The 9,512-nt window shown below is 43.7% G+C and overlaps 1 non-coding gene across 1 annotated transcript; it reads right to left on the reverse strand.

Annotated features, from left to right (window-relative positions):
* Positions 1-8,682: 8,682 nt before the first annotated feature.
* On the reverse strand, positions 8,683-8,786 carry LOC120563202. The gene has a single exon (XR_005639920.1). It is a non-coding gene; the product is annotated as a U6 spliceosomal RNA (small nuclear RNA).
* Between the last annotated feature and the right edge of the window lie 726 nt (positions 8,787-9,512).

The raw sequence follows: 9,512 nt of genomic DNA on the forward strand, positions 1-9,512 counted from the left end.
TTCTGAATCACTGGCTGGCTGTTCTGCCAACAACAGGATGACATGGTTTCAGTAATAGATGGCTTCTTTTTGGGCAATTAATAACTAAAGGTGTAATTTAGATGCCCTGAGTTTACAGGGCTCTTAATAAAGTTTCATACTCCCATACTACCTCAGGCAATATGAGTCATGCACTGATTTTTGGTTTGTATCATTTTGTTATATGTTGGCTTAATTTAACTCTGATATTCTCTTTTGAAGATGGCAGCAATAAGTATTTTATATCTTAGACACTAAACACCTTATACTCTATTTCCTGTGGTGATAGAAGAAGGTGTGAATGTGAACTTTCAGGATGCAGCTTGTCAAAATATGAGGCAAAAACCCCTCCCGAAATGCTCTTATGGTCATGATTTACTGATGACCACATGCAGTTATCTGTCTCATATGCCTTCTTCTTTGCAGTGTCCTTTGGGCCAAGCTTTAGATTATAGAGCAGGCAGGCTGGAGCTTCTCAGGGATATCACAGGAATTGAGTAATCGCATGGCATGACAAGATTCTGCCCTCTAATTATCTTCCGCCAATGTTTGCTGTGGCAATTTTGTTTTTCCTGTCTGTGTTTTCTTGCTATACATTCTTCTTCTCTCTGCTGTGTTGTCACTGTCTCGTCCCTTTCATCTGTGTTCTCAGCTGATTGTGGGATGGTGTGAATTGGAGGGCAGAGTGCGTTCAATGACCAAATGACATGCAATCACTTACACGCCACTCTCTTCTTCGTGTAATAACTGCAAGCCTTCAGCTACGTCCCCACAGGCCCAAACAGACTGGCTGTGCCCTCATCCCTGACACTATTGAATCTCTGTGATTCATTTCTGACAAGTCAAAGCACAAGTACTCACCTTTTAACCCAGGTAAACACTGCAAGGCGGATTTACTGTGGAGTGAATTACAAGCATTGGGTAGTGATGTGCTGGGTAATGCGTTATTATCACAAGCTGCATTAACTTTTCCTTTATGCTTACTCTTAAATGTGGAGACGGTGTCTGCGTCCCAAACCAAATCTGGTAGCTGGTTCCAGAGGAGAGGAGCTTGGTAACTGGTCGCATTCCACTTTTGTAACCACAAGTAACCCTGCATTCTGGATTTTACAGGGAGCCATTGCAGATAAGCCAATCTCATTTTCTAGTTCTTGTGTGTACATGCACTGCAGCATTCTGGATCAACTGGGTATTCTTAAGGGACTTATTGGAGCAACCTGATAATAAGGAATTGCAATAATCCAGCCTAGAAGTAACAAATCCATGGACTAGTTTTCTGCACCTTTTTGAGAGCGTGTGCCTGATTTTTACAATATTATGTAGGTGAAAAAAGGCAGTCCTTGAAGTTTGTTTTATGTGTGAATTAAAGGACATATCCTGCCTGATCAAAGATAATGCAGAGATTCCTTAGGGTGGTGTTGGAGGAAGAAACTATATATTTACATTATTAATTTCATAGGTGTTTGGGGTCAAGTAAAATAACTTCTCTTTCGTCTGAGTTTAACAACACAAGTAATGCGCAATGAAATACATTTGTCTTTCTTTTAGTAATACGTTTTGTATAATTACAACTTCAGAGCAGTTGACAAACATTTTATATTGGTACAGAATGGACAGGTGCTTGCAATAAATATGTGTGTATTTTAATTTCATAATCTTTATGTCATTTTTTTAAAGGTCCAATGTGTGTGAATTTCTCCCATCTAGCGTTGAGATCATATATCACAATCAACTCTCTCGCGCCACGCAGTTCAAAGTAGGTATTACAGCTATGGTAGCCTTCACGCTTCAAAAAGCCGGTCTCTTGCTCTTTTCAATCTCCTTTTTCTTTTTCTGGGCAAAGAAGAAGAAGACTCCTGTTCCTGAAATTTGGATTTGGAATACCTGTAGTCCTCCATGTTTCCTTCTTCAAACTTGCCGGAGCCGGGAAGCTACGATACCCATTAGCAGCATTAGCAGCACCTGTGAGTTTATCATGTGACAGAGAAAACGTGAAAGGTGGAGCAGTATGTCCTGTATGTAACGTATTTCAAGATGGAGCATGAAAATGGAGTGTCTACCCCAGTTCATGCAAATGTAAAATTTGATGGTGGTGGTAAATATTCATGAAAAAGGACAAGTTTGTGAACGGGCAACACAGATTTGGATAATGAACAACTGAGAATGTTACACACTGGACCTTTAAACAAATACTCTGAAGTAACCGCTTTCAATTAATATCTTATGAAACAAAATTGTGTATTAGTAGGGCTGTCAGCATTAACATGTTAACTGCGATGCGATTAAGGGCCGAGCATAACACGTACATTTTTTTTAAACGCATTAATCGCATGCTGCCATTTATTTTCACTTCACTCGGCTTGGCGTCGTACCTAACAAGCTACTATTTTGACCCTTTGCAGCACTTTGCCATACTCTCTCGTAACACATCCTGCTGCTGCAGGAATAGCAACACGGATTTCGGTGCCTCATGCCGGTGCCACTGATATGCCTGCGCTTCTCTCTGATACTCTGAAACAGACGTTACAGGCAACAGAAACATCGCTGCACATGACGCTAGTTAACACTACACTCAACAGCAGCTAACGTTAGCCTACCGCTAGCTAGTAGCTGGATTAAACACGCATACAATGCTGACAGCTAAAGCTAAACTGTTTGTCTGTATTTCACTGGAGAGGATTCCGACATTGGGATGTAACAACACAGATGGTGCGTTCAATGAAACTGGTAACCTACAGCCTTGTGGTGCATTCAAATTTATTGTTAAATGCCCTTTTCCCATCTGGTGGTTGTTTTTGTCGTTCAACAGCTATTTACTAGTGAAATAAGTTATTGTTATAGTTATTACATTATTATTAAATCATTTAATTTTGACCATATGGCCTTAGTAATAAACAAGCCGTTCTTTAATGTCGCCGATTGTTGTTTAGTACCCTTCTTTTTTTAACTTTCTTAAAAAGTATCGGTTCAGGCACCGTTAAGGCACCGGTACCGTTTTAAAAGTACCGCTTTAGCACTGGTATCCAAACCAAACAATACCCAACCCTAATATTGACTCTAGATTCAAATATGTGACTAGATTCATGTGAGTGCGCATGCGCGAAAGCTGCATGCTGCCTGTTACGTGCTCCAGCTTTTGAGTTCACTTTTTTAACTTTTTTAACTTTCATTCTCTTTTTTCGTTCTTGTATCACTTTAACTCTGTGAAGTCCTGCCCTCTCTAATGAGGTTGCTTTGGAGAGTTTTGGTGCTTTTTTAGTGTTGTTTTTATCAATGCCGCTTTCACCGGGACATGCTGCCTTTGTTTACTCCAGAGTACAGCTGATCGCTCTAATGCGATCCGGCATTGTGGCCAGACCAGTTAATATACCACCCGAACTCTGGAGAAAAACACACCGGGGACGCAGAGGAGGGAAGCAACGTCGGGGGAATAGAGGAGGGTCAAGACGGGACGGGCGTATGGAGAGGAGAAGATTTAAGCCCTGTCTTCCCTCTGTTGTTATGGGAAATGTACGGTCCCTTAGCAACAAAATGGATGAGCTAACGGCGCTAACGCGGAGCCATCCGGAGTACCGTGAGTGCAGTCTGATGTGTTTCACGGAGACATGGCTGCACAGGGACATTACGGACCAGAACGTCTCCGTGGATGGCTTCCACACTGTCCGGGTGGACTGGGATTGCACCGAGAGCGGTAAGCGGAAAGGCGGGGGGCTTGCCATTCTAGTAAACAGCAGATGGTGTTCACGGTAATTAATATTAAAGATTAAGATTAAAGAACAGTTCTGTAGACCGGATGTTGAACTGCTGGCCGTTGGACTCCGTCCATACCATCTGCCTAGAGAGATCCCGCATGTCATAATCGTTGTTGTGTACATCCCTCCCTCTGCAAACCCAACATCTGCCTGCAGCATCATTCACACCACCATCTCCAAACTACAGACTCAACACCCCAGTGCCCTCATCATCATGTCGGTAGACTTTAACCACGTCACCATGGATAGAGTTCTGCTGTTTCTGCCGTCTGACGTTTAAACAATATGTGAGCTGTCCTACCAGAGAAGAGAGGACTCTGGATCTGATGTATGCTAACGTTAAGGAAGCATAGGTCAGGTCAGATCACAACCTGGTTCACCTCAAACCCTGCTTTGTGCCTTTGGTGAAGAGGAAGCCTACAAGAACAGTGAGGAAGTGGTCGGAGGAGGCTTATGAGGCACTGCAGGGCTGCTTTGAAGTGACGGACTGGCCTGCACTCTGTGAGCCCCACGGGGAGGACATTGATGGGCTCACAGAGTGCTTCACTGACTACATTCATTTCTGTTTGGACTGCAATGTCCCTGCTCGGACTGTAACCTGCTACGCCAATAATAAACCCTGGATCACCAAGGACATTAAGGCCATCCTGAATGAAAAGAAGAGGGCGTTCAGAGCTGGCAACCGTGATGAGGTGAGCAGAGTGCAGGGGGTACTCAAACTCAAAATCAGGGAGGCTAAAAACAGTTATAGGAGAAAGCTGGAGAGTAAACTCCAGCATAACAACATGAGGGATGTGTGGAGCGGCATGAGAACCATCACTGGGTTCCAGAAGACTGGTGGCATGGGGTTGGAGGGCCGTGTGGACCGGGCCAATGATCTGAACCTATTTTTCAATAGGTTTGATACTGCGGCCCATCCCCCACAAGACTCTGCTGCTGGCTGCCCAACAAAAACTGCCACTTTACCTCCTCCTACTCCTCCTCCTTACAGACCTTTTGTCTGCACCTCACCACCTCAATTCACACCCACCTACTCCACCTCTCCCCCCTGCTCTACACCATGTCCTCTACAACCTGAGGACGTCACCCCTCCCCCCACGGTAACCTCTATGGTGTCCTTCACGCCTGACCTGGTGAGAAGACAGCTGACAAGACTCCACTCTGGCAAAGCTGCTGGCCCAGACGGTGTATTTCCCAGGGTGCTTAAAGCCTGTGACCCCCAGCTGTGTGGAGTACTAAGTCTAGTCTTCAGCCTGAGCCTGCATCTCCGGAAGACGTCCTGCCTCGTTCCTGTGCCAAAGACACCGCGTCCCAGCGGCCCTCAGGGCTACAGACCGGTGGCTCTGAAGTCCCACATCATGAAGACCTTCGAGAGGCTCGTCCTGGAGCAGCTAAGGCCTATGGTCAGGCCCTTCGCTGATCCACTACAGTTCGCCTACCAGCCCAGTCTGAGAGTTGAGGACAGCATCATCTATCTGCTGAACAGAGTCTACACTCATCTGGACAAGCCTGCGAGCACTGTGAGAGTCATGTTCTTTGACTTCTCCAGTGCTTTCAACAGCAGCCGTCCAGCTCTACTGGGTGAGAAGATGACTGCGATGCAGGTGGAGGCCCCCATCGTGTCCTGGATTGTTGATTACCTGACTGGCAGACCACAGTACGTACACCTAAAGAACTATGTGTCTGACAGGGTGGTCAGCAACACTGGGGCTCCACAGGGGACTGTCCTCACTCCCTTCCTCTTCACCTCAGACTTCAACTATTGCACTGAGTCCTGCCACCTTCAGACGTTTTCTGATGACTCAGCAATAGTTGGCTGCATAGAAAAGGGTGATGAGAATGAATACAGGACTATTGTGGGCAACTTTGTCACTTGGAGTGAGCTGAACCATCTGCAGCTCAACGTGACAAAAACGAAGGAGTTCGTAGTGGAGGGGGGCGAAATCATCTGGGACCACTGTTTCCATCCAGGGGGTCCCTGTGGACACTGTTGAGGAGTATAAGTATCTGGGGGTGCACTTCAATAATAAGCTGGACTGGACTAGAAACGCAGAGGCTGTCTACAAAAAAGGTCCAAAGTCGACTCTTTTTCCTCAGGAGGCTGAGGTCCTTTAACATCTGCCGGACGATGCTGAGGATGTTCTATCAGTCTGTTGTGGCCAGTGCTATCTTCTTCGCTGTTACGTGCTGGGGCAGTGGGATGAAGGTCGCAGACACCAACAGACTGAACAAACTGATCAGGAGGGCTGGTGATGTCGTGGGGGAGGAGCTGGACACACTGACAATCGTGGCTGAGAGGAGGATGCTGTCCAGGCTTCAGTCCATCTTGGATAATGTCTCCCACCCGCTCTACGACACACTGGCCCAGCAGAGAAGCACCTTCAGCAGAAGACTCCTCTCACCCAGATGCACCACAGAGCGCCACAGGAAATCGTTCCTGCCTGTGGTCATTAAACTCTACAACGCTCCCTCGGAGAGTCGAACACTCTCTGTAATCTCTCAAACATAGACAATCATTTCTCTTTTTTATTGCACTATTTGCACATTAACACTGTACATTTGATCTTTTATATATTATTACTGTATATTTGTTTTTAATATATATGTTAAAATCTGGATAATATATGTTGTTTGTATATGTTGTTTGTATATCTGGAGTTGTAACAAAAATTATTTCCCCCTGGGATTATTAAAGTATTTTTGATTCTGATTCACACATTTTTCTTTTGTTTACAGTAAATAAATAAATAATAAACAAATACAAATCTTAAAATCAAGTTCATAAAGTCACTTTCTTTGCATTCATTTGATTCACAATCAAGATACACTGGTAAAAATTGCTTTCCATTGTTAATATGTACTTAAAAACAGTTCTGAAATGCAAAATAATAGAATTTTAATCATGTGATTAATCACAATTAACTATAGAAATTCAGCGATTAATCGCGATTAAAAAAATTATCGTTTGACAGCCCTACTATTTAGACATACTGCAGGAAAAATGTGAGTGTTTAGAACACGTACATGCTGTCGAGAAGGACAAAACTACAATGTGTTTACACGTTTGACATTAAAAAGATCACTTTGGGTGCATTGTCAACTTAAGGGTAGATCTATATTCCATCTTCATCCTTATTTGTCATTTTGGTTGAGTGACGTACATTACAATGTGACTTACCTTTGCTTTACACTTTGCTTTGTAGTGAACCTACAGCCCTCTCCTTTTTGGTGGTTTCTCATCCTCTTGCCCAGTGTTCAGTTCGGACACTGTAACTACTGCATGTCTCCTCAGGTTTATAATTTGTTTCATTTTTATGTTTGTAAAAAAGTTCTTTGTTCATTGCAAATGACAGAAGCTCTCTTTCTTCCACTCTTTGAAGCTTTGGAAAGTATTAGCTGAAAAAAAAGAGTACCTCGTTAGAGTTATGTTTGCATTTATCTCACCATCTTTGGAAGATTGTATATTGATCCCATGACAGGAAATGTAAAACTCCGCCCGAGTACATTACCTGTGGCAGGGCATAATTTTCACTGTACAATGCGCCATATAGCAATTTAATGAATTCATGTTGAATACCCAAAATGTTTATTGTGGATGCTTTTCCCCAATACTCACTTAATCAGGAATAATGTGATTCATGTCAGCCATATGTTTCTCATGAAGTTGAATCTTGAGGAATGTGGACTTTGGTGAGAAGCTGCTATGATTTGTGAGGTGTGTGTGTGTGTGTGTGGTGGAAATACAACAGGGGGATGGGATCCTGTAGGGGGATTTCCCCCTCTGCACAACCATGATGCGCCCAACCTGTTTACCTATAGCAGTTCCCTCCTCCCTTTTTTCACAGTTTTACACCCACTTACTTAGCCATGTGTTTTAAATGGAGTGTATGCCTATTTCCATGTTTGTTCACAAGCATGCATGCATGCAGCATTTGCTCTTGGCAGCTTACAATGTATATGGCCAAATATCTACACGTTTCCCAGGCTTTCGGGCCAAGCCTAGTCCCCACAGTGCGACCCCTGACACATGGGTCCCAGCCCATTTTGAGCTCATATAGGATGAGGCAATGCAGGACCTGGGGAGGTTAGCAGTGAGCAGACACTAGTCAGAGCGAGGACAGGCTCCCTTTTTCTCTCCGTCTCACCTCTCTCTCTCTTCCTTTTGCACAGACAGAAAATGCATCTCTCTCGCTGACAGAGTCAGTTGGATTGGGACCCTGTCCTCCTCTTCCAGCAGAGGGTCAACACTTTGGACCACACAGAGAGAGAGAGAGAGAGAGAGAGAAAAAAAGAGAGAGAGAGAGAGAGAGAGAGAGAGAGAGAGAGAGAGAGAGAGAGAGAGGCTGTGAGTGAGTGAGGGAGTGGTGGTGATGATGAGACCTTGCCTGCTTGCCACACGCCTCAGTCGACTCCAAATCAGAGCCTGGACTGCAGCGGTCCTCTGAGCTGGAGGGACGTCTCTGTTAAAGTCTCTCGGATGCTAATGAATTCCCCAGCTCCACCGCTGAGCTGCAGGGAGAGTCTGAGACTCAGCTAAACTAGGACAGAGCATCCAGTGTAAAAGAGTAGTGCAATGAAGGCAGGGTTTTGTTTTTGGCCCATGGTAATCATGTTAATATATTATTACATAATTCAAGTTTTTCTTTTTCACTACTTTTAGTTCATAACTCACTTTAGTAATTTACTCAGCAGCTAGTGAACAAAGGCCCACTGATCCTGTCTTGATCAGTTAAACCTCCTTCTGCCACATTTAATTCTTATTGTTCAGTGTCTGAATTGGTCCCAAAAAAGTGCCAGTACCCTAATTCAGCAGTTGCATGGCATGGTCATTACATGTGTTTTGGATATATTTACTCCCTTTAGTCATACTATATCTTGTAGGGGTGACAACGAATAGTCGACTATTCCATCGATCTAAAGAGCCTGATTCACGAATGTGCGTGTAATCCTTTCGGAGGGGCCATGCTAATCTTCTCTGTATCCTAATTTTTCATATGTGCTGCCTGAGCAAGCAGCAAGCGGAGCCTGATTTGACTACTAATCTCACAGTCACAGTGTCTGAAAATGTGGCTATGAAACAAAGGATCATTCCATTCGAGCTATATGGGAGTGCTGAATGTTTGATTTTATTTAGAATTGCTTGGTATCTCCAAATAAATCACGATATATAGCCTGTTTCGGTATAAATATCAGCCTATTAATAATACTGTTAATAACAATCAGAAGTAGGCGTACTCATGTGGACAAAAATCATAACTACTACCGACTGGTTTCCAAACTAATTGGTTTCCGTATATTGTGTTTACCTATAGCAGCAGTTGTTGCTGCCTCTATCGCCAGATTCGTCACACAATCACAAACACATTACTGGTGATTTTCAGGTCGCATCTCATATCTATTGCTGCGAATATGACTGTATAAATGAGCACTACATCGCAGCCACAAAGGGGGCTGCGATGTAGTGCAAAGAGGGGCGCACTTACTGAACCCAGAGAGAAACATATTGCCGAGCTCAATGCTCCTTATAACATTTAAATAACGTTATATGCTGTGTTGGAGTCTATGATTAGCTAGAACATCACTTTGGATAGAATAATTCGATGGACACACAAGCTCAAATAACACCATATTGCAAACACAGAGGTATGTTTTACTATTCAATATAGGCCTACACAAAATGAAGCTTTACGTTCATTACGTCCATGTCTTCAGAACTTGTGGGTAGAATATTACCACTTGTAT

Source organism: Perca fluviatilis, chromosome 7, assembly GCF_010015445.1.
Source record: "Perca fluviatilis chromosome 7, GENO_Pfluv_1.0, whole genome shotgun sequence".
Lineage (NCBI taxonomy): Eukaryota > Metazoa > Chordata > Actinopteri > Perciformes > Percidae > Perca > Perca fluviatilis.